This window comes from Pan paniscus, chromosome X (assembly GCF_029289425.2).
Source record: "Pan paniscus chromosome X, NHGRI_mPanPan1-v2.0_pri, whole genome shotgun sequence".
NCBI classification, from domain to species: Eukaryota; Metazoa; Chordata; class Mammalia; order Primates; family Hominidae; genus Pan; species Pan paniscus.
Genome location: NC_073272.2, coordinates 134,924,352 through 134,951,669, shown reverse-complemented (window position 1 = coordinate 134,951,669; position 27,318 = coordinate 134,924,352). Strand labels below are relative to the sequence as shown.

Below are 27,318 nucleotides of genomic sequence, written 5' to 3'. Positions count from 1 at the left end.
ATGGAATCCAGAAGACAAGTGAGGAGTCTATTTCTGTAATTTAGGTGGGCTGAATTGTAGTGGTGACAAGAGGGTGGAGAGAAGTGTATGGGTGCCAGGTACATTTAGACGGTAGGGTAGTCAGGTCCTAGCCATTGACTGAACATGGGGTGTAGGGAAAGGGAGGAGTTAAGGGTGACCAGCATTCCGGCTTGGGCGATAGGGAAATTGTGGGGCTACTCACTGAGACAGAAGACAAAAGAAGAGATGCATTTTGGAGCAGGTGGAGGCTATTCAACAAATATTTTTTAAGCAGTGCCAGGCATTGTTCCAAGATCTAGATACATAGGCCAAGATTCCCTGTCTTGGCGCATTTATAATAAATAAACAAGTAAATATCTAGTATGTCAGATGGTGATAACTACCATGGAAGAAATAAAGTCAGGTAAAAAGTTAATCTTTGTGCAGCGGGGCAAGGTGAGTTTGACTTGTCTGTGGGCCACCCATGTAAAAATTACTAGGAAGCAAGCTGGCTGAGTAAAGTATAAAAATAAGCCTTGAAGAAGGCAGAAGCTTCCCAGACAGATTTTGTGGGAATACACTACAGTTGTGAGTGCTTCTTTTTTTAAGCACTAACTATGTACAAGGCAAAGGCCTTGGCACTTTGCGCATCTTATCTCAAGGCATCAACCTTGTGAGGTAGGGCCTACTATTTTTCCCAGGTGAAGGTGAGGAAACTGGGGTCCCTCCGCTGGTCAGTTGCCTGACCCCCCAGCCCAAGCTCTTTTTCTCCACTCTGCAGGAACAATACCAGAGCGAGAGGGTATGTGCTGGGTGTCTAAGAGCCCAGAAATGCATTAGAAGAAGCCCAGCATGGAACCAGCTCACTGGAAGAGAAGCACAGGAAACCCGGGCACTGCCCTGCAGGAGAGCAGGATGCAGAGGGGCCAGAGAGAGGATGGTGCGAGTGAGTCATCCAGGCGTGAAGACTGGGCTCCCTCAGCCCGCAAAAGACTGGCCTTGGATAACCCATCTTGTAGGACTGTATGGGACCTGAATTTGCTGTGATGTGCCTACGGACACTTGTTCTACCCATGCTCAGGAAATCCCCTTTCTGAAACCTAATGAGAGAAGGGCTGATGAGGGGTGAGGGGTGATGGCAATGTTGGGGTGCCCAGAGAGCTGAGGTGAGATCCAAACATCTGTTGATCAAGGGCAGCCAAACGCCTAGCACAATCCTTCTTAGTGGCTCCCTTCTGCCCAGGGCCCAGGCACAGCAAGTTATATGGACATTTATAGACTTGGTTACTCTGAGAGGTGGTGTAGGCTAAAAATAAAAATAGCTGGTGATGAAAGTTGGCCCAGGGCAGCCCGCACAAAGCTCCCCAGCGAGTCTTGCCACTTGGGTAACTTCCTCTCACAAGTCAGGGTGTTGGAGCCTCTGGGCTGAGGCCCTGGAATCTTGGTCTTTCCCCTTCACATTTTCTGTGGTGTTCTCCTCATACCTCACCACCCTGAAGCCACTGCCCATGCCTCCTGTGGAACTCACAGGCAAGAGGGTCATCATTCTGTGTGTGGAACACCAGGGATGTACACAGTGCACAGAGAGTGAATTCTAAGCATGGTGGTGGGGAGGACCTTGCCACAGCCAGCTTCTGCCTCTCTTGCCTCAAGAAAACTAGATGCTTCTGTCTCTTTCCTTCTCCACATCCACAGACCATCAAGTACTGTTGAATTTCTATCTTCTATATCACTTAAATTCATCCCCTCACTGCTTTTCTCCCGGCTGGGTTCTTTGCATCTTATTTAGTCCATAGTACTAACATGCCTTTAGTTTCCCTTTTAACTTCTGGGGAGGATTAGTATTGTGAAAAATCCTTAAACAGCTTCTATACCAAGACATTTCCACTGACAAAAAAGAAACATTTTGATTCTTGCTAAAGCATAAGTTTCATCATTCTTCCCTCCTCTCCTTAAGGCTATGTTTTCTAAATGACAACATTTAAACTATGTTTGAACATGTCCTTTATTTTATTTTACTTTATTTTATTTTAACTTTTATTTTAGGTTTGGGAGTACATGTGAAGGTTTGTTATATAGGCAAACTCATGTCACGGGAATTTGTTGGACTAGGCCTAGGATCTAATGGTTATTTTTTCTGCCCCTCTCCCTCCTCCCACCCTCCACCTTCAAGTAGGCCCCACTGTCTGTTGTTCCCTTTTTTGTAAACAGGTCCTTTAAAATGTAACAATAGTAGAATCATGTTTTTACTTAGGTGTAGTGAGAACCGCCATACCTAGCTTATTTGTCATAAGTAACTTAATTTTCCCGATTTTGCCTGTTTCCCTTCTACCAATGGAGAACGAAGAACTATTGATAGCAGAGCTGGCTGGCCTTGTAGGGCCACAGAAATCACTTACTTAGTGTTCAGTTCATCAGATATTTATTTAGGCCTGCTCTACTTGACACTTTGCTAAATGCCTGGGGTGAAAAGATAAACAGGACATGGCTTCTGCCTTGATGAGCTTCTATTCCACTGGGGAAGGCCAGAATAGAAACAGATATTTTCAATACAATGTGGGAAACGCACAAGGTTCTATGTGAGCACAGAAGGGTAGGACTTAGCCAGTCATCAGGGAAAGCCTCCTGGAGGAGGTGGTATCTGAACTTGACCTGAAAGGAAGAATTCGTGATGAAAAAGAGAGGCAGTTGAGGCCGGGTGTGGTGGCTCACACCTGTAATCCCAGCACTTTGAGAGGCCGAGGTGGGTGGATCACTTGAGGTCAGGAGTTCAAGACCAGCCTGGGCAACATGGTGAAACCTTGTCTGTATGAAAATACAAAAATTAGCAGGGTGTGGAGGCAGGAGAATCACTTGAACCGGGGAGGCAGAGGCTGCAGTGAGCTGAGATCATGTCACTGCCCTCCAGCCTGGGTGACAGAGCGAGACTTGGTCTCAAAAAAATGAAAAAAAAAAAAAAAAGAAAGAAAAAGAGAAGCAGTTGTCTCCCAAAATAAAGGGACTAGGAGCCAGGGTCTGAGGCCTTGAAACAGATTAATGTGTGTGGTAGCCCCAACTAGTGGTCTGCTCAGGTGCTCTTTATTGGCCAGTGCACCCATCCCACAGCTGCTGTGAATGTCGGCTGCCCCCTTCCCTTCTCTGGAAAGTTCTCCTCAAGAATGGGAGCCTCTTTGGCACCAAGTCACATCCCCCTCGCCGTCTCCCGCAACCTGCAGCCAATGACTGCCTAACAAAGATGGGACCATTTAAAGTATATGGGAGGATGAGCGTAGATGATATGCAAATACTGCCATTTTATATAAGATGGGATCATCTTTGTGGTGTCATTCATGATTTCCAGATTTGGGGAAGCAGCCGAACCCTCTCTCTAAGTGAGTCCACATTCTTGCTTAGGTTCCTCCCCTGCCCTATCCTGCTTCCCTCACCCACTTCTTCCTAAAACTCTCCTGTAGTAAATTACAAGGACCTGAATCCCTGCTTCTAGAGAACCTGACCTCAAATAGTATGTTCAAAGAACTTCTAGACATTTGGCATACCTTGTACTTAAGGTGTGAGTTAAGGAATAGTTGGAAGATGAAACCCAAGAATTCAGCAAAAAGCCAGATCATAGAGGACTGTGTATGCCATATTAAAGACTTTTTGAGTCTTTTTAATGTTTATATTGAGCCTTTTAAAGATTAAAGCACCCTTCCTCAAATCATGGTCCCCCCTTAACAATGTAGCTTCCCCACCTTTAGTGAGTTATTTATTTAGGTTAAGGCATTGTGGGCTGCTGGGTTCCTTAGCCAAATGCCTGTCTTTCTCAAAGTGATAATTCATTAAGCCATGAATAGTCGAATTCACCTTAAAGTATGATACAGTGTAACAGATTCATTTTTAAAAGATGGCCATACCTATACATTTATCCCACCCCACATGCCCTTACAATGTAATGTGACTAACACTCTTCCCACTGGGAGGTGGGGTCTGTGTTCCCCACTCTCAAATGTGGGGAAGGGGGCTTATAACCACACTGGTCCATGGTGTACAGTGGTGGCAATGCTGCGTGATGTCCAAGGCAAGCTTCTAACAGGAAATATGGCTTCCACCTGGATCTCTCTCTCTCTCTGTCAGGATGCTCTCCTTTGGAACGCAGCCACTATGTTGTGAGGAAGCCAGACCACATGAAGAGGCTCCATGTTGATGTTCTGGCTGACAGTCCCAGCTAGGCCCCTAGCTGACACCTGTCACCAGCCTGACATCAGTTGTGAGATAATGTGAGTGAAAGAGCCATCAGATGATTTCCAGCTCTCAGCTTTTGGATCTTCCAGCTGAGGACACAGACATCATGAGACAGAAACAACTTTTCCTTGCTGAGCCTAAGTCTGAATTCCTGATCTACAGAAGCCATATAAATAATAGATGATTATTGGTGTTTTAAGCCACTAAGTTTGAGGGTAATTTATTTTGTAACAGTAGGCAACTAATATATCTTTCTAGGCTCTGAAGTCATGATTTTCCTTTTAAAATCAGCTCCTCTGGCTTCCCTACTCAGGTTAATGCTATCTCCAAAGCTCTTTCAGTGAGCTTTTTTTAACTCACCCTTATCTCTGTGCTTACATAGAATTAGTTGTTAGGTCCTATGGTTTTTCCTTTCTGTAGTGTCTCTGCCATCTATCCTTGTCCTTGGTACATGCCTTTCTCCAGATTAAACTAAGGCTCAGCTCTAATTGTTTACATACTCCTGCTCTAAAACTGTCAACTTTCACAAAAACACAACTTCCACATGGAATTTCATATATCTATTCCAAATTTATATATTCTAAACACATATATCCTGAATATATATATATATATATAGCTACAAAAAAAATGCTTTGCTTATTCATTGTAACAAATTCAGATTTGTGATTATACAGATGTGTAACCAAAAAAATAAATGTCTCACTCATCAGAGGTAATTACTGTTAACATTTGATATGTTATATTCCAGGCATTTTTCTAGGTGTGAGTATGTGTGTATTCTAGGTATGTAGGTATATGTCTATATACATACATGTCACAAACATTTTTACAAAAATAGGACCATAGCTCACATACTGTTCTGCAATTTAGTTTAGGGTTTTCTTTTAACCATATATTACTTTCTGGATATCTTTTTATGGCAGCACATGCAGATCTACTTCATTCATTCAAAAAGTGGTATAGTATTGGACCATCATTTAAGTCTTTCAAAAGGATACTGATTACATAAGTAATAATATACAATTGGCTATCCATTTCCATGGGTTCCACATCCACTGATTTAACCAACCACAAATGGAAAATATTTTAAAAATAAGAGTACAACAATAAAAGTAATGCAAATTTTAAAACAATATAGTATAGCAATTATTTATATAGCATTTACATTGTTTTCATTATTGTAAATAATCTAGAGATGATTTAAAGTATATGGGAGGATGAGCGTAGATGATATGCAAATACTGCCATTTTATATAAGGGACTTGAGCATCCTCCAACTTTGTTTTCTGAGGGAGTCCTGGAACCAGTCCCCTGCGGTGGGACACCAAGGGACAGTTGTATACATACAATATAATACCATGCAAACATTAAGGTAGGCAAGGTAGATATTTAAAGCATTGACACAAAAGGATCTTCAACATATTAACTAAAAAAGACAGAAGGTATATTATGATTCCATTTTTGTATATGTGCATAAAATATCTGGAAGTATATATACCACAGTGTTAACAGAAGTTATTTCTGGGAAGTACAAGAGTCTGTGAATAACTTTAATTTTTTTCTTTGTTGTTTGAATTTTTTAAAAAGCTGTCAGTAGGGAAATTTTCCATTTTGCAAAACATTGGATAAATGATGTAAATGTTAGAAATGTGCTACACATAGATAAAATGAAGAAGGAACAACATGGGAGAAACGATGAGAAAACAGTTAGAAATCTGCAGTTGACACAAATTCACATCTGTTAACTGTGGGAACTAACTACAGATACATAATTAGACTTGAAATAGAATAGACTTTACAAATAGACCATTTCCTAATGTTTAACACAACAGAAATACACTTAATTGCTCCTTGACAAACAGGTGTAATAAATTAAAATTCTGGTTAAATTAACTCCAGTCTAATCAACTACCAAAACAAAGAGATATTTGAGAAAATAACAATTTTCAATTAAAAGAGAAAAAGCTTTCATTGGCTTCTCATCACTTAAGGCTGTTTCCCAAATTTGCCTGAACATCAAAATCACTCCAGGAAATAGAATGGAGATTTCTCAAAGACTGAAAGTAGATCTACCATGCATTTAATCCGGCAATCCCACTACTGGGTATCTATCTAAAGGAAAAGGAGTCATTAATGAAAAAGATACCTGCACACATACATTTATCGCAGCACAATTCACAGTTGCAAACATGTGGAACCAACTTAAGTGCCCATCAACCAATGAGTGGATAAGTAAAATATAGTATATATTGTGTATTTATGGAATACTACTCAGCCATAAAAATAATGAAATAATGTATTTTGCAGCAACTTGGATGGAATTGGAGGCCATTATTCTAAGTGAAGTAACTCAGTAATGGAAAACCAAAATGCTGCTGTATGTTGTCACTTACAAGTGGGAGCTAAGTTATGGGTACACAAAGGCATACAGAGTGGCATAATGGACATTGGTGACTCAGAAGTGGGGAGGGTAAAAGGGGGATGAGGGATAAAAAACTACATATTGGGTACAATGTACACTACCTAGGTGACAGGTGCACTAAAATTTCAGACCTCACCACTGTACAAGTAATTCATGTAGCCAAAAACCGCATGTAGCCCGAAATCTACTGAAATTAATTTTAAAAAAAACCACCAACAAAATCACTCCAGGTATTGTTAAAACAAACAAACAAACAAAAACAGATTACAAGTATCACTCTTAATCTAAATCTGATCACAATCCAAGATCTAAATCCTCACTGGAGGGGTCTGGAACTCTACATTTTTAGCAAGTTCTCAGGTGATTCTTCTGCTCAGAAAAGTTTAGAAAACATTAACTTAAAGAAATAATTACAAATCCTTTACCTGGACTTTAAAAATCTCAATCATTCCTGTCAACATTTGCAACTTCCTGTGAGGTATAATGCTGCGTTGTTTCAGTTACTGGGATATATTGCATATCACCTGAGAGGGATTTTTTTTTATCACAACAAAATTCACATACCATAAAATTCATCTTGTTAAATAATACAATTCAATGGTGTCTAGTATGTTCATAAAGTCATATAACCATCACAACTCTCTAAGTCCAGGATATTTCTTCACCTCCAAAAGGAAACCACTCCATAGCCACTAGCAGTCATTTTCTATTTCCCTCGTCTTAGTCAGTTTTCTGTTGCTTATAACAGAATACCTGAAACTAGGTAATTTATTTTAGAAAGGAATTCATTTCTTGCAGTTATGGAGGCTGAGAAGTCCAAGGTTGAGGGACTGCATCTGGTGACAGCCTTCTTGCTGGTGGGCACTTTCTAGAGTCCCAACATGGCAAGGTGACTGAGCATGCTAGCTCAAGTCTGTCTTCCTCTTCTTATAAAGCCACTAGTCTCGGCTGGGCACAGTGGCTCACACCTGTAATCCAAACACTTTGGGAGACCGAGGTGGGATGATCACTTGAGGCCAGGAGTTTGAGATCAGCCTGGGCAACATAGTGAGACCCCATCTCTACAAAACATAAAAAGCTGAGCCAGGCATGGTGACATGCACCTGTAGTCCTGGCTACTTGGAAGGCTGAACTGGAAGGATTACTTGAGCCCAGGAATTGGAGGCTGCAGTGAGCTCTAATCCCATCACTGCACTCTAGCCTGGGTGACAGAGTGAGAACCTGTCTCTACAAATAGATAGATAGATAGATAGATAGATAGATAGATAGATAGATACATAGATAGATAGATAGATGATAGATAGATAGATAGATAGATAGAGCAAGCCACTAGTCTCACTCCCATGATAACCCATTAATCCATTAACCATTTAATCCATTATTGTATTAATCTACTCATGATGGGAGGGCCCTCATGATCCAATCGCCTCTGAAAGGCCTCATTTCTCAATACTACCACTTTGAGGTTAAGTCTCAACATGAGTTTTAGATAAGACATTCAAACCATAGCATCCCCCCAACACATACAACACTACCAGCCCTGACAACCACTAGTCTAAGTTTGGGCTCTATGGATTTGCCTATTCTAGACATTTCATGTAAATGGAATCATATACTATGTGACCTTTCATGATTGGCTCATTTCACTTTACATATGTTGTCAAGGTTCATCCATGTTGTAGCATGTATAATATTTCATTTCTTTTTATGGTTAAATATTCCATTGTATAAATATAACATATTTTTGTTATCTATTCATTAGTTGATGGATATTTAGGTTATTTCCACTTTTTAGCTATTATAAATAACTCTGCTATGAACATTCTTGTCTGGGAAACTTTTAAAACTACAGAATTCCCAGGTCTCACTCCACACCAACAGAATCAAAATATCTGGGGGGTAGAGAATGGGTAGTGCTTGGACATTCTTTAAAAAAAAAAAAAAAGCTCACCAAATGACTCTAATAAGCAGTCAAAGTTGAGAATCATTGAGCTAAATATCTTAAGGCAGTAGTCTTAAAATGTGATCCTTAAACAGCAGTATTGGATAGGATTTGTTCGAAATACAAATTCCCAACCCCCACCCACATTTACTCAATCAGAATATCTGGGACATGAGCCCAGAAATCTGTTTAAACAAGCCCTCCAGGAAATTCTGATGCACACTCATTTGAGAACCATTGTGCATCACATTAACATCTTAAAATCCCCCAAATTCTGAATTTCAAAATAAATTTGGAGACTTCCATATACAGAAAGATAGAGTAGACATTCTTCCCCCCCACCACCATTATTCTTCCCACTAAGTACAGCTAAAAACTTTGGACTTTAAAAAATAGAACAAGCCAGGCACGGTGGCTCACCCCTGTAATCCTAACACTTTGGGAGGCCAAGGTGAGAGGATCACTTGAGTCCAGGAGTTTGAGACCAGCTTGGGCAACACAGTGAGATCCCGTCTCTACAAAAAAAAATAGCTGGTTATGGTGGCACATGCCTGTAGTCCTAGGTATGTGGGAGGCTGAGGTGGGAGGGTCGCTTGAGTCTCAGAGATTGAGACTGCAGTGAGCCATGATCATGCCAATGCACTCCAGCCTGAGTGACAGAGCGAGACCATGTCTCAAAATATAAATAAATAAAACAAACATAAGACACTGAAAAGTGGAGAGAAGGTGGCAAATAAGGTAGGGACCTTGATGGTAAGTTTCCTTTTTGCCTCATATATCCCAGACTGAGTACTGGGGAAACTGATAACCCCAAGTACCAAAAGGTGTAGACAAAAAAGCCCCAAGGAAAGCCTGGTCTCTTTAGCTAGAGGACAAGGAAAGGGGCAATCTAGCAAGAGTGGAAACTTTCAGGTAATAACTGCTCTACTCCAGCCAAACCCCATAGAAAATACTGTGGCATTAATGAACCCAAGCAAGTAAATTCCTAGTAGGGTGCCTAGACTTCCATCCTTAACAGGCTGTAAAAAGGTGCTCCAGTGTACCTTCTAGGGTGGTGGCAGAGGAGGCCTAGTGGAGAGTCAGGACTTCATCACTACCCAATGGAAAATAATCCACTGCACACTCCTATACCTGCCCTGTGTCAGTGACTCCAGATGAAGAGCTGTACTAAGGCATTCTAACCCCTCCCAAACAGTTGGGTATAAAGGAGACCATATGAGAACCCAGAACTGCCAACGCTTCACAGCAGTAATGACCCCACTGCCCCCAACAATTATCAATGGAGGCCAACTGGTGAGCCTAGACTTCTTCCATCTGTCAGTAAGAAGGCTGTGTCTCCCCTTTCCCTGCTAAAACAGTGTCATAGGAAACCAGCTAAAACCAAAGGTTTAAGTAAGAGCCAAAGTCTCTGACATAATATAAGAATGTCCAAGATTCAATAAAAACTCACTTGTTACACAAAGAACCAGAAAGATCTCTAACAATGAAGAAAGACAATCAGTAGATGCCAACTACTGTTGATGACAGAGATGTTAGAATTAGCCAAAAAATATTTTAAAGGCGTTATTATAAAAATACTTCTAGAAGGGCCAGGCATAGCGACTCATGCCTGTAATCCCAGCACTTTGGGAGGCTAAGGTGGGAGAATTTGTTAAGCCCAGGAGTTCAAGACCAGCCTGGGCAATATAGCAAGACTCTGTCTCTACAAAAATTTTTATTGAAAAATTAGCTGGCTGTGGTGGTGTAAGCCTGTTGTCCGAGATACTTGGGAGGCTGAAGCAGGAGGATTGCCTGAGCCCAGGAGTTCAAGGCTGCAGTGAGCCATGATCACATCACTGCACTCCAGCCTGGGTAACAGAGCAAGATCCTGTCTCTAAAATAAATACATACATACATACAACATATGCAGCCATAAAAAGAAGAAGACCATGTCCTTCATAGCAACAAAGATGGAGATAGAGGCTATTATCTTAAGCCAACTACCACAGGAACAGAAAACCAAATAATGTATGATCTTACTTATAAGTGGGGGCTAAACATTGAGAACACATGGACACAAAAAAGGAAACAACAGACGCTGTGGCCTACATGAGAGTGGAGGGTGGTAGGATGGAGAGGATCAAAAAACTACCTATTGGGTGCTATGCTTATTACCTGGGTGACAAAATAATCTGTACACCAAACTCCTGTGATATGCAATTTACCTGCATAACAGGCCTGCACATGTACCGCTGAACCTAAACTAAAAATTAAAATAATAGAAAATATCAGAAAAAAAGATGTAAAGAGGAAACAAAATTGAAACTTTAGAGTTGAGAAACACAAAAATGAATCTAAAATATTTAATGGATGGCCTAACAACAGAATGGACAGGACAGAGGAAATAAATCATTGAAGTTGAAAATAGAGCAATAAAACCTTCCCAATTTGTATAACAGAGAGCACATAGATAGGGAAAAATGAACACAACCTCAGAGACATGTGAGACTGTAACAAAAGATCTAGTATTCATGTCAACTCCCCCTGAGTCTCAAACGAAGAGCTGAAAAAAGTATTCAAAAAATAATGAGTAAAATTTCCAAAATTTGACAAAAGAAATAAACATACAAAATCAAGAAGTTGAGCTAACCCAAATGGGATAAACCAAAAGATATCCAGGCCTAGACAAATCACCATAAAAATTCTGAAAACTAAATAGAAAAAGGAAAATTTGAAATCATGAAGGGAGAAATGGCGTTTTACAGATGGGGAAGACAATTCAGATAATTATGATTTTCTCATTAGAAACCATAAAGGACAGAAAAAAAGTGACCTAAGTGCTGAAAGAAAAGAACTATCAATCCAAAATTTTATATCAAGCAAAAATATCCTCCAAGAATGAAGGTAAGTTCAAGACATGAATCTTCACATGAAGATTAAGGGAATATGATGCCAGTGAGGAAAAATGGTTCATGAACTTCTATACGCAGACAAGAAATAATAACTAAAATAGTCTCAGATTATCAGGAAGAAAGAGTAATATGATGAATAAAAGTAGAAGCGAATACTATAGATTTTTTTTCTCCTTTTGAATTTTCTGAATTATTTTTGATGGTTGAAACAAAAACAATAACACTACCCTGAACTCATTGTCAATATAGGCAAGGGGACTAATCAAGACAATTATATTATAAATGAGGGAAGGTAAAGGAATACAAAGAGAGATCAAGTTTCTATTTTTCCCCCAGGCTGGCAAAATAATGACATTAGTAGACTGTGATAAGTTATGTATGTATAATGTAATACCTAGAACAACCACTTAAAAGTTGTACAAAGAGATAAACTAATATAGAAAAATCAAAACTGAATTCTAAAACAATGTTCAAATAATCTACAGAAAGGCAGGAACAGAGAGGATCATTATATAATGATAAAAGAGCCAATCCACTAAGAATCCTAAATGTGTATGTACTGAACTGCAGAGCTGAAAAATTTGTGAACCGAAAACTGATAGAACTGAAAGGAAAAATAGGTCCACAGTTGCAGTTGAGACTTCAACACCCCTCTCAACAAGCGATAGAACGACCACACAGAACATCAGCAAAGACATAAAAGAGCCCAACAACACCATCAACCAAAATGATCTTATCGATATTTATAGAATACTCTATCCAACAACAGCAGAATGCATGTTCTTTTCAAGCACCCATGGAACGTAATACCAAGATACACTGTATTCTGGGCCATGAAACAAACCTCAACAAATTTAAAAGAATTAAAAGTGCTCAGAGTTTATTCCCTGATACAATGAGATTTAACTAGAAATTAGTAAGAGAAAAATAACAGGAAAATTTCCAAACATTTGGAAACTATATAGCACATTTCTAAATAATCCATGGATCAAAGAAGAAGCCTCAGGGAAATAAAAAATACATTGAACTAAGTTAAAATGAAAATACAACATATTATAATTTATGGTATCTCACTGAAGTAGAGTTAAAGGGAAAATGTATTGTACTAAATGCTTGCATTAGAAAAAAGGATCAAATCAATAATCTAAGCTTCCACCTTAAAGATCTAGAAAAAGAAGGGCAAAACAAAGCCAGCAAGGAGAAGGATAGAAAAAACAAAGAGCAGAAATCAATGAAATTGAAAATAGAAAAAAGTACAGAAAATCAATGGAAAAAAAACTTGCTTCTTTGAAAAGGTATATAAAATTAACAAATCTCTAGCAATACTGAAAAAGAAAAAAAAAGAGGTGACACAAATTACTAACACCAGGAATGAAACAAGGTATCACTACTGACTCTAGAGCCATTAAAAGAACATAAAAGAATACTATAAACAACTGTGCATGCATATATTTGAGAACTTAGATAAAATGTATCAATTCTTTGAAAAGCACAAACTACCAAAAATCACTCAATGTAAAATAGAGAATTTGAATAGTACTATAATTATGAAGGAGATTGGATTTGTAATTTTAAATCTCCCTAAAAATACATCTCCTGGTCCAGTGGTCTCACTGGAGATTTTTACCAAGTGTTTAATGAACAATTCACACTAATTATCCACATATCTTCCAGAAAAGGGGAGGGGAATGCTTTTTCAACTCTCTTTATGAGGCCAGTTTTACCCTGATACCAAAGCCAGACAAAGTGCAAAAACAAAAAAATTCATGTAACTATATACAAATATCCCTCATAACATATATGCAAAAATACTTTAAAATTAGCAAATAGAATTCAGCACTATGTAACAATTCTACACCATAACCAAATGGAGTGTACTCCAGAGATGCAAGGCTGGTTTTGTATTTAAAAATCAATCAATGTAATCAACCATATTAACGGGCTAAAGGAGAAAAACAACATTATTATATTAATCAATGCAAAAAAAAATGGACTAAATCCAACATCTTTTTGTGATTTTTTTAAAAAACCCTCAAAAATAGGAAGAGAGGGTAACTTCCTCAACTTGATAAAGAGCATCTACAAAAAAAAAAGGAAAAAAAAAGAGAAAAGAGAAAAAACAACCCCAACCTTTCACGTTAGCTGTATGTTGTTCAGCTAACATCATACTTAATGGGGAAAGAGCTAATGATTTGTTTTACAAAGATGCAAAAGCAATTCAATGGAGGAATGATAGTTTTTTCAACAAATGGTAATACTGTAATTAGATACCATAGGGAAAACATGAATCTTGGTCTAAACCTTATAGCATATGCATAAATTAACTCATGATCCCAAAAACATGACTTATAAAAGAAAAAAATTGATAAATTGGACCTCATCAAATTGAAGAACTTCTGCTTTGTGGAAGAACCTGTGAAAAAGATGAAAAAACTAGCTACAGACTGGAAGAAAATATTTGCAAACCACATATCTAACACAGTACTAAGTGTCTAGAATATATAAAGCATTTTTAAAACTCAACTGTAACAAAGCAAATAATTCAATTAGAAAATGAGAAAACCAAATGAGCAGACCTTTCACTGGAGACAATATACAAATGGAAAATAAGCCAATAAAAAGTTGTTTGTCTTGATCTGTTTTGTGCTGTTATAGCAGATTAGCTGAGATTGGGCGGTTTATAAAAAACAGAGATTTATTTCTTTTGATTTTATTTATTTTTAATTGATACATAATGATTATACAAATTTCTAGGGTACATTTCTGGAGTCTTGGAAGTCAAAGTTTGAGGACCCTATGTCTTGTGAGGGCTCTGTTGCTGCATCATCCCATGGTGGAAGGTGGAAGGGCAAGAAAGCATGTGTGAGAGAGAGAGGAGGGAAGGGGGCCCAAACTCATCCTTTTATCAGGAATCCACTCCAATGATAACTATCCTACTTTCATGATAACTGCATTAATCCATTCATGAGGGCAGAGCTAGCATGGGCCTCATCACTTCTGAAAGGTCCCACCTCTCAATACTGTTGCATTGAGGATGAACTTTTCAACACATGAACTATGGGGGACACATGCAAGCCATAGCATTATTCAACATCATTAATCAGTAGGAAAATGAAATTAAAACAATAATGAAATATCATTACAGTACACTTATCAGAATGGCTAAAATTAAAAGAAAATAGTAACAACACCAAATGCTGGTGAAGATGTAGAGAAACTAGTTCATTCATACATTGCTGGTGGGAATGTAAAATGGTATAGCCCCTGAAAAACAGTTTGGAAATTTATTAAAAACTAAACATATACTAATTATATGACCCATGATAAGTGCCATCACTGGGCATTCATGCCAGAGAAATAAAAATGATCGCCATACTAAAACCTGGCACTACCAGCTGGGCATGGTGACTCATGCCTGTAATCTCAGCACTTTGGGAGGCCAAGGTGGGCGGATCACTGGAGGCCAGGAGTTTGAGACCAGCCTGACCAACATGGTGAAACCTTGTTTCTGCTAAAGAAGAAAAAAATACCAAAATTAGCTGGGTGTGGTGGCACATGCCTGTAATCCCAACTACTCAGGAGGCCGAGGCAGCAGAATTGCTTGAACCTGGGAAGCAGAGGTTACAGTGAGCCAAGATCATGCCACTGCACTCCAACCTGGGCGACAGATGAGACCCCATCTCAAAAACAAAACAAACAAGCAAACGAACAAACAAACACAACAATAAAACGTGGTAACATTAAGATGCAGTGCTCCAGACTAGGAAATGAGAATGGTAGTATGGGCCTGACCCTTTCTAGCCTGATTTCCACCTATTGAAGTTTTACCAATCCTTAAAATAATGTTTAAATATCAGAAATTTCTTATTTTCTACCTAAATACCTCTGCCATGGCACCCTCTTTACTGTACCATGACTTTCAGTTATTCATGTATAGCTTTTCTCTCCCCTACTAGGCTGTGAGGTCCTTGATTTACTCTTTCTTTACATACCCCACCACATCATCTAGAACAGGGCTTTGTACCCCCAGTTGGTGGGCATGGCCAATTTCTAGGACGCAAGGTTCTGAGGCTGTAGTGTGCCTCAGAGCCATGCAGGATGCTTGTTTCAGTGCAGAAACATGGGCCTTATCCCAGATCTAAAGAATCAAAACTTCCAGCTGTAGAATCCAGAAGTCTGCATTTAACATGCTCCCCAGCAGATTCAGGCAATCAGAGGATCACAGGGTGAGAGCCTCTGGCTAAGGTTGAAGCTTTCAGGTGACAGTAAGGTCTTGTTAAAAGTTACAGATGTCCAAGTCTTATTGTATCTTGTAGTATTTTTTCTTATACAGCATCTCAACCTTGGCTACACATAAGAATCACCTTGGGAACTTTAAAACATTTGCATGCCCAGACCACACGCCAGAGCAACTAAATCAGAATCTCTGGGGGAGGGCAGCCCAGCGTATCAGTATTTTTTAAAACTCCTCAAACAATTCTATTGTACAGCTATGGTTGGGAACCATGGTGAAAATAGAAAGGGTAGTAACATGATCAGAATTCACTCTAAAATAGCAAGAAGGCAGAGAGAAGCAAAGTGATCAGGCTGGGATGACACATCTTGGTACTTGCTAGGCCTTTAAGTGTGGAGGTGGAGATGGAGTAGGTAGAGCTACTGCTACAGATTGAGCCTTGGATTATCACTACAGTCTGGACATTATATTGTGTGGCACTTTTCTTATTTTGTTTATTTTCTCTTGCCTTCCACTAAAATGTGAACTCCATGGAGGCAGGAACTACCTTGTTCCCTGCTGTCTCCCCAACACACGGTGCTAATCAAGTATGTGTGGCATGAATCAAAAAGAATGAGTTACATTTGGGGACCATCTGCCTCAAAATTGCCTGGGGCACTCATTAAAACAACAGATGCCCTTCACTGTTGCACTATTGCTCTTCTTTCTGCTCTGTCCAGTAGAAAAAACATTCTCCACTAATGTTCCCTTTTCTTACTCGTTAGGCCAGCCTTCATAATCGTCCCAAATAAAACCCTTTCAAGCTAGTTGTAGGATGAGTGCATTCATTCATTCATTCACCAAATATTTATTGGTGAATAAGCGCTAGACTCTGGACAAACAGCATTCTAGTAGGGAACACATACAATAAACAAATGAACACACTAATAAATATATAACTATAAATGAGGATATGTTATGCAAAAGAGAAGAATACAGTGTACTATAAGAATGAATAACAGGAAAACCGAACAGACTGGAGAATCGGGGATGGACTCTCTGAATAAATAACATTTCAGCAGATTTGCAGAATGTGGGACAGTTAGTTGAAGAGGGTCAGGGAAGAGCTTTCTGGGCAGAAGAAACAGGCTGGGTGAGTGTCTAGAGTCAGGAAAGAGCTTGGTGCTTTTGAACTGAAAGATGGGCAGAGTAGCTAGAACACAGTAATAAGTGGCAGAGTAGCTGGTGAGGAGGGCAGGACCCGTTCATGTAGGACTTTGTAGGACAGAGGAAGGAGCTTGGATCTCTTCCTAAATGTGAAGGGAAGCCTTTGGAAGGTGTAAGTATGGGAATGATATGCTCTGAGTGGTATTGCTGCTGTTTAGAGAGAAGACTGTAGCAGGGCAGGATTGTAAGCAAGGAGTCCACACGGGAGGCTCCTAGTGTACTTGAGTGGAGTAGTGGAGATGGGGAGTAGTGGACAGATTTAGTAGTGGATGGATTTTTGCTGGAGAAATGAGTCTTTTTCACCACAGCTGGTGACAGTCTCACTTCATTTCAATTTGAAAGAAACAAGTATCTTAGGTTAAACCAGTGACACATGGATTAATTCAAAGCATGATCTATCTATACATTGGTTTGTTAACTTACTTTTTGAGGTACAATTTAGTTCATTTAAAGGCACAGATCTTAAGTGTACAGTTTTATGGTCTTTGAAAAATGTATACATCTATGTTACTATTATCCAAATAACTCCAGAAAGTTCCCTCATGCCTTCTTCCTAACAATCCCTTCATAGACATCCCTGTTCTGAATAACCATTGGTTATTTTTGCCTGTTCTTGAACTTTATATAAATGGAATCATATTTTATACATTCTTTTGTGTCTGGCTTTTAAAACTCACCATAATGTTGAGATTCATTCAAAATTGTATATAACCGGAATGTATTTCTTTCTATTGCTAAATAACATTCCATTGTATGAATAATCACAATTTATTTATCAGTCTTTCTGTTAATGAACATTTGAATAGTTTCCTATCGGTTAACTTCCAGTCTGAATTGTTTCATTAGTAGACTAGGATACAGTTTCAATTCACTTTTTTTTTTTTTTCTGAGGCAGATTCTTCCTCTGTTGCCTAAGCTGGAGTGCAGTGGCACGATCTCGGGTCACTGCAACCTCCACCTCTTGGGTTCATGTGATTCTCCTGCCTCAGCTTCCTGAGTAGTTGGGATTACAGGCACACACCACCATGCCCAGCTAATTTTTTGTATTTTTAGTAGAGACGGGGTTTTGCCATGTTGGCCAGGCTGGTCTTGAACTCCTGACCTTAGGTGATTGACTCGCCTCGGCCTCCCAAAGTGGAAGTCCTCATAGTCTTGCTCTAGGTGTGTCCATCTCTAGAAAACAGATGATAAAAGTCAGCTAAATTATTACTAGAAAATGCGTAATATGTTTTCTTTTGGAATGATAATTCTTAGATATGATAGTAATCCAGGTAAGTGATGAGGGCTGTGTCCCATTTGTAATTTTAATTTCATATTGAATTTAGGTATTTCTCAAAACTGGTAAAATAAATGTTAAAACTTTACATTATGCAAAACAAAAAAAGTTAATGAGAAAAGTGGCATAGTTTTATATTTTTTGCAAATGTCTTCAATATCTAGAACAATAAAAAACAGCTGGATTCTCATATCTGTCTCTGTGTTCAATCAGTTGCCAAATGTTGTTTTGGTTGCAGTATGTGAAAGAGAATCAGAACTCACATAGATGCAGAGTTGGAACAAAGAGGAGTGCTTTATATTTTGAAGATAATTGTGGATATTCTTTGTTGATATGCACCAAAACTCAACAAATGGTAGTTTCTTTTCCTTGTTACAATTTTATTGAAGTATGGTGGACATATAATAAACTACTAATACATATATTTAAAGAGTATAATTTGATGTTTTGATATATATACATATATATGCAATACATAAATGCAAATATATATATATATATATATATATATAGTGGCTGTGTAACAAATTACTCCAAAGTTACTGGCTTAAAACAATAAACATTTATTATATCACAGTTTCTGTGGGCCAGTAATCGAGCAGTGGCTTAATTGTGTGAGTGGTTTGGGCTCATGGTCTCATGAAGTTTCAGTCACAACCACAGCTGGGGCTGCATCCAAAGGCATGACTGAGGATGGAGGATTTGCCTTAAAGATGGTTCTCTTCCATGGTTATGAGCAGAAAGCCTTAGTTTTTTTGCTGCCTATTGGGAGCAGGTCTCAGTTTTTTGTCACATGGGCTTCTCCATTGCACTGTTTGAGTGTTCTCATACGTGGCAGCTGGATTCTAGAATAAGTGATCCAACACAGAATGCATTCAGTATGCTGCAGTGCTCTTTAGGACTTAATCTTGGATGTGAAATTCTGTAAATTCTGTCATATTTTATTCATTAGAAGTGAGTCACTAATACCAGCCTGTACTCAACAGGAGAAGTAAACTACGTCTCTTGAAGGGAGGTATATCAAAGAATTTGTGGAGATTTTTTTTTTAATGGAGTCTCACTCTGTTGCCCAAGCTGGAGTGCAGTGGCATGAACTCAGCTCACTGCAACCTCTGCCGCCCGGGTTCAAGCAATTCTCCTGCCTCAGCCTCCCGAGTAGCTGGGATTACAGGCACCTGCCACCACGCCCGGCTAATTTCTGTATTTTTAGTAGAGACAAGGGTTTAACCATGTTGGCCAGGCTGGTCTCGAACTCCTGCCCTCAAATGATCCACCGACCTCGGCCTCCCAAAGTGCTGGAATTATAGGCATGAGCCACCGTGCCCGGCTGGTCTTGAACTCCTGACCTCCCGATCCACCCTCTTGGGGCTCCCATTGCCACAATCAAGACAATGAGTATATCCAGCATCCGCCAAAGTTTCTTTATGACCCTTTATAACTTTATGACCCTTTATCCTTATGACCCTTTATAACCCTTATGACTCCCTTCTGACCCTCTCAGCTCCCCAACTGTTCCAGGAAACCACTGATATACTTTCTGTAACTATAGATTCATTTCTGTAACTATAGATTCATTTGCACTTTCTTGAATTTTGTACAAAATGAATCAATAGTTAAACTCTTTCTTGTTTGTCTTCTTTCACTCAGCATAATTATTTTGAGATTCATAATATGCTGTTGCATGTATTAATAGTTAATTCCCTTCTACTGCCAAGTAGTATTCAATTTTAAGAACATACAACAATTTAATTATCCAATCACCTGTTCATGGACATTTGGGTGGTTTCCAGTTTGGAAATATTACAAAGAAAGTTGCACATAAATAAAGACTTCATGTACAAGTCTTTATATGAACATATGTTTTCATTTTTCTTGAGTAAATACTTAGGAGTGAATGATTAGGTCATATGGTAGGTATATGTTTAAGTTTTTAAGAAACTGTAAAACTGTTTTCAAAAGTAGTTATGCCATTTTAAAGTCCCACCAACAGTGTATAAGAGTTCCAGTTGCCCTAAATCCTCACCAACATTTAGAATGATACATTTTTATAATTTTAGCCATTCTAATGAATGTGTTGTAGTATTCATTATTTTAATTTAAAATTAATGATGATTTTAGTTAATGAATAATGATATTGAGAAATTTTTATGTATTTATTTGTTATCCATATATATTCTTTGGTAAAGTGTCGGTTTAAATATTTTGCCATTTAAGAAATTGGATTGGGGGCTTCAAGATGACTGACTAGAGGCACCTGGTAATCGCCTCCTCCACAAAGAAAAACCAAAACAGGAGTAGATAACCACGTGTTAAATAGAGCTTCTAAGAGAGAACACTGGAATTCCGCAGGGAAGGGACAGGGACCCTCTGAGAAAGAGAGGGAGGCAAAGCAGCTGGCTCAACCAAAATAGGCTCAGAACCAGGAGAAATTCCCTATTATGGGAAAAAGGTAAGCAAGATATCCTCAGGGGTACACATTACCACCATAAATTCCTGCAATCCTAGCCATGGGAGAGCCCCTTGGCATTCATGGGCCTTGAGCCTAGTATAGGGAACTGCATAGAGTGGCAGGTGGTGCAGGTCTGCCCACAGGAATCTCAATCGTGTATGCAAGTGCCAGCTGTGGTGAATGGGGCCAGGTGATCCCCAGGCCCCCAGATGACATGCAAAAGCACTGGTGGTGGCAGAGGTGGGGCATGCCTGTCCTCAGGCTCCAGGATGATGTAGGGGCAGGCCGGTCTGTGGTGTAAGTCTTCCAGCTTTGTTTTTCTTTTCAAAATTGTTTTGGTTACTTTGAGTCCTTTGCATTTCCATATAAATTTTAGAACAAGCTTGTTAATTTCTATAAAAATGCATGTTAAGATTTTGTCTAGAGTTGCCCTGAATATGCAGATCAATTTGGGGAAGATTGACATCTTAACAGTATTTATTCTTCCAAGTGATGAACACTCTTCCTCTCTTTAATTAAGTCTTTTAAAATTTATCTCAGCAATGTTTTGTAGTTTTTGGTGTACAGCTCTTGCGTTTTTTTGTCAAATTTATCCCTAAGTGTTTCATACTTTTGATGCTACTATAAATAATATTTTAAATTTTAATTCCTGATTGTTCATTCCTAGTATAGAAAAACATTGTATAATGATCTTATATCCTGCAACTAAGCTAAACTCACTTCTTAGTTTTAGTAACTTCTTTGTAGATTACACTGGATTTTCTCCATCATTTCTTCTGAAAATAAAGATAGTTTAATTTCTTCCTTTCTGATCTGGATGCTTTTTCTTTTGCTGCCTTAGTGCACTGGTTTGAATGTCCAGTACATTGTTGGATAGAAGTGGTGAGAGCACACACCCTTGCTTTGTTCTTGATCTTAAGAGGAAAAACTCTAATTTTTCCTAATTAAATATGATGGTATATGTAGGTTTTTTTGTAAGTGCCCTTTATGTCCGGAAAGTTCCTTTTTATTCCTAGTTTGCTGAGAGGTTTGTTTTTAATTGGGAATAGATGTAGTATTTCCTTAAGTCTATTGAGAAAATGATATGTTTTTAGTTTTTTAATCCATTAATATGGTGAACTGAATTAATTTCCGAATGTTAAACCAACTTTGCCTCCCTGGCATAAACGACACTTGATATCAATGTATTCACTTTTTAAATATATCTTGTTGGATTTGATTTTCTGAGATTTTGTTAAGAATTTTTGCATCGAAGTTTATAAGGGATATTAGTTTGTAACCACAGACCTTTTCTTTTCTTGTAATTTCTTTTTATAGTTTTGGTGTCAGATAAATGTAGGCCTCAAAGAATGAGTTGAGAGGTATTCTATTGTCTCCAACTTTTTTGAAGAGTTTATATAGTTTTACTATTATTTACATTTAAGTGAGTAGTAGAATTCACCAGTGAAGTCATTTGGCTTGGTAGTTCTTAAAGTTTAGTTGCAATGTGGAATGTGAAGTCATATCAATGAATGTTTTATGTTTATCTCTCAACTCAAACAACTGGACAAGTGCTTTCCACTGAAACAACCACTATACTTTATTGCAAAGTGGAACTATGTTATGCACACTTCTCATTTCATTACTATGCAATATAAAAGGATTTAATAAAAATAATAATTTTTGCTCTTTCTCCAAAGGCATTCTTAAATGAAACTGCTTTTTTTTCCTCTGAGTATGTGGTATCGAAGACTACAATAAAATGTGTTATTGAAGACTGCAAAAACCACTACAAGTTAGTGGTTTAGTTCCACTGCCTTGATTCATTCTAAGGGGCTGGCAGTTTTACTCACCATTGCTTTTGCACTATCTGTGCAAACTTCAACATAGTGAAAAAAGTGAATAATATTTTGATATTATATTAGTTTTGACTTTGTGGACCCCCTGAGACTGTCTCAAGGGATTGTATGGGTCCATAGACCACACTTTGAGAAGCACTGCATTATAATTTGAGGATAAGTATTCAAATGTTTAGCTTGGATTTAATATCTCAATTACATTCCATGGTGTCTGCACTGATGGTTCCCCAGTGAATATATAAAAAATCAAAATAATGAGAAATTCAATAAGAAGAGTTTCTGTCTATTCAAAATAAGATCTTAAAGCAAGTAAATCACAAGTGAAGAAATATAGGCCTTTAAAATTATATTAAGCCAGTTGAATCTGTTTCTCCCAATTGACTTACACCATACTGCAATTATTTATCTTTGGTTAACAAAAATAAACTCTCAAGTTTCAAGAAACTAACCTCAATTACTTGTCACCTTACCTCTTCCACCTCCAGTTTCCTTATCTGTAAAACTGTGTGGGAGGTGGTGGTGATCATAATAGAATCTACCTCATAATGCTATAGGAACCAAATGAGATCCTGAATGTAAAGCACGTGAATGCTGAATTAATATTAGCTATTATGCTAACGTTCTCATTCCTTTTATGATTGCATCATATTCTGTAGTATGAATGGATCAAAATTTTCCCTGGTCGTTCCATACAGTGTGATAGCTCTGGGAACTTTGGAAGATAGGAGTCACGGGGTTGGAGTAATATAATTTTGGAGGTGTTGAATTTTGCACCAGTTTCATTTCATGTAATCACTCAGTAATTTAAAGTAGGTTAAAAGGTAGATTAATAGAGATTCCTATAGGATTTCCATTGTACGGATGGACAAAATTCATTTGTAATTTATTCCTGGAGTACTTAAAATTGCTTAATTCTTTCAAGGAAGTACTTCTCACCATCACCCCTCACCACTATACTAATATACACACATAGACACAGATACACACACACATATATCTTGTTTATTAATTATTTGCCTAGAAATTTCATGATGACAAATTTAGGCCAGGTCTGACTAAATTATCACAAAATCTAAAATTTAATTGTTCAAAATCAGAAAAAAACAATTTTGGAGGTGTTGAAGGAGCTATGTACTTTCTAATAGATGCTGGTCCAGGCTTCAACCAAGGCAGGGTTTCTCAACCTTGGCTCTTTTGACATTTTGGACTGTATAATTCTTTGTTGTGTGTGTATCTGGGGTAAGGGGTGCTGTGCACTGTAGGATGTTTAACGGCATCCCTGGCCTCTATCCACTTGATGCTAGTGGCACCCTTCACCCCGTGTCATGACAACCAAAACATCTTTAGACATTGTCAAATATCACCCAGTGTGCAAAGTGCCTCCAGTTGAGAATCACTGAACCAGGTACTGAAGGAAGACCCTTCTGGCTGGACAGAACAGTACAGAAACAGAATCGTATAAGGAAGATGTTTTTTAGATAATTTTACTTAAATATCTCTGTTGGAAAAGACAGCAGCAATAATAACAGCTATAAGTTACTAAGTGCTATTAGGCACTTTGCAAACATCAATCCTTACAGCAACACTATAGATATGAATATTCCCATTTTACAGATGAGTAAAACAATACCCAGAAAGGTTAAGTTACATGCCCAAGAGAGGGACAGAGCTAGGATTAGTATCTGATCTAATTGACTTCTAAGCTCATGCTCTGAACCATCACAGTATTAATTTTGTTAGAAATGCAGCTTCCTCTGTGAGATGTTAATATTTAGCGTGCCTTGTATAATCCTGTCTGGTGACCCTATTTGGGTAACTGAGTTGAGCATAATTTTAGATGAGAAATTGAATAGGGGGTGACTTCTTGACCAGTACGTGGGATAGCCTTGGGATAAACTTAATTGAAGTATTACTTTGATGGGTTACAGAGACTTCTGAGGTAAGATCAAAGAGACATTTGTATAAGGCCTTGAGGGACCAAATTAGCCATCTCATTGGTTCTAGCAGCCATGACAATAATTAGTCAAGCAGCCTTTCGAAGGTGCTGGTAGGACTTTCCTTATACCTCTGATTGTCTCCCTCAAGGGGAAGTGAAATCACCTTTGACTGACCCCAGACCTGGCTGCTAAGCACTTTGGTTTAGTTGAAGAGAAAATGTTTGGGGAAATGTTAACCATGCACTCTAACCTCTAGGGCAGGGTTCTGCCAACTGCCTGTCACAACCCATTAAGGGTCATGAAATCAATTTAGTGGATCATGAGCAACATTTTTTAACCCAATTTACATGACTCCTTTTATTTCACACACTCATGGACTAGACCATTCTAAAGTAATATGGATTACTAAAGATAGCATTATTTTTATGACATTATTAATTATTATTTCTTGTGTTCTTCGTGTATTTACATGTGTTATAGTTTTTTCCATTTCCTTTTTTTTTTTTTTTTTTGAGACAGGGTCTTGCTCTGTTGTCTAGTCTAGAGTTCAGTGGCATGATCACAGTTCACTGCAGCCTCGACCTCCCAGGTTCAAGCAATCCTCCCACCTCAGCCTTCCAAGTAGCTGGGACCATAGGTGTGCTCCTGGTTAATTTTTGTATTTTTTGTAGAGACGGGATTTCACCATGTTGCCCAGGCTGGTCTGTAACTGCCGGGCTCAAGAGATCCACCTGCCTTGGCCTCCCAATGTGCTGGGATTACAGGCGTGAGCCATCACGCTTGGCTTTTTTCCTTTACTGATACATAATGTGTTACATATTTATAGGGTACATGTGACTGTTTGCCACAGGCATAGAACGTGTTATGATCAAGCCAGGGTATTTGGGGTATCCATCACCTTAAGTATTTATCATTTCTATGTGTTGGTATCCATGAGTAACACTTAAAAACAGAGAAGACCAGAGTAGAAAGTATTATGGATCTCATACCTTATAGGCAGGACCAGCTAAATAATTTTTGGGGCTCACCACAAAATAGAAATATGGGGCTCCTCGATTAAAAGGCAGAAAATACTGTTGCTAGAGGGACTCAAATATAAAGCTTTTTTCTTTTTTCTGCAGTCTCTGTCTTGACTTGCCAGCCATATTGGGGATTTTTTTTTTTTTTTTGAGACAGGGTCTCACTCTGTCACCCAAGCTGGAATGCAGTGGGACAATCACGGCTCACTGCAGCCTTGAACTCCTGAGCTTCAGTGATCCTCCCACCTCAGCCTCCCGAGTAGCTGGGACTACAGGTGCACACCATGCCCAGCTAATTTTTTAATTTTTGTGCAGACATGTTTCACCATGTTTCCCAGGCAGGTCTTGAACTCCAGAACTCAAGGAATCTGCCCACCTCGATCTCCCCAAGTGCTGGGATTACAAGCGAGACCCACTGCGCCTGACTGCCACAGTGTATTTTTATTTGCTATTTATTCCAACCCTAAGTAAAAAAAAATAAAATAAAATAAATTATTAACATAAAATTTACTGTTAATCTTTATTAGGCAAGGCCAGTTCAAAGACACAAATATAAAAGCACTTAACTTACATGCAGAATCACCAAAACTACACAGTTTATATTTTGTAGCTTTTACCAGAACAGTGGAAACGCTGCACAAAATGAATTGAAGTGCTTTTGTTTCACTTCCGATACATGCACATACTACACATACTAAAAATAGTCTCTGCCTTTGGTTTACTGGTGAGTAAGGCATGATGAAAGAGAAAGGGTTGATGTATCTTCTCCCTTTTTTTCTATGTCATCATCTTCAGCATAACTGGTTGGCTAATACAGGAAAGTAACACCATAGGATATAATAGGGTTCTTCATATTACTTTTTTTTTTTTTTTTTTTTTTTGAGACGGAGTCTTGCTCTGTGGCCCAGGCTGGAGTGCAGTGGTGCGATCTCGGCTCACTGCAAGCTCCACCTCCCGGGTTCACACCATTCTCCTGCCTCAGCCTCCCGAGTAGCTGGGACTACAGGCGCCCGCCACCACGCCTGGCTAATTTTTTGTATTTTTAGTAGAGACAGGGTTTCACTGTGTTAGCCAGAATGGTCTCGATCTCCTGACCTCGTGATCCACCCACCTTGGCCTCCCAAAGTGTTGGGATTACAGGTGTGAGCCACTGCGCCTGGCCGGTTTTCATATTTCTTAGAATTCCATTGCATTGAATTCTTTCTGTCTATGAAACAAGATCTTGTTCAAAAGGTAAGCATGACCTCTTTGGTCTGTCACTACCCTACTCCACCCCGCCTTAGTTGTAGAGGGAACACATCTTCTTCTCCCTTTGAGACTTGCTGAACTCCCAAGCATTGCCAGTTCACTGCAGTTGTGTTCTCTGGGGGCATCACAAACACTGTATGTTAATGAGGGAACAAGAAACACACATTTTCCGCATCTACTCTGCTCATGTGCATGCTCCACTGTTGCATTTGACTTCATTTACAAAACACAAGTTCAAAAATAAAATTATTAAAGATTCCTAGACAGTGGTAGTAGAACACTAAACCAACTATGCGGCTCTTCTGAGCATGTGGCCCTGTGCTACTATAACAGGCCACAAGCCTAGGAAGCCAGCCCTGAGGATTACGTATTTTTTGTGAAAGTTTTACTTCAGGTGTGTGTGTGAGAGTGTGTGGTATGTGTGTACTGGGGTCATCGTCAAAGTTTGGGAATCCCTGCTTTAGGAGAAGGCCAGGCTTCTCCCATTTCCTCCCCTACTAGGTGTTAGAGCTTTCTCTGGGAAGAGTCAGGTGATTTTAGTTAGAACAGGACTAGGGCTAACCTCTTCAGTGCAGTGCAAGTTCTCTCCGTCCTGTGATCTCCCCTGCCCCTGCATCTCATGTGGTTGGTAT

General features: G+C 38.8%; 1 pseudogene; it reads left to right on the top strand.

Moving 5' to 3' along the window:
• Nucleotides 1-27,318, top strand: part of LOC100988489 (tRNA (guanine-N(7)-)-methyltransferase non-catalytic subunit WDR4-like) — a 61,631-nt pseudogene that overhangs the window by 5,349 nt on the left and 28,964 nt on the right.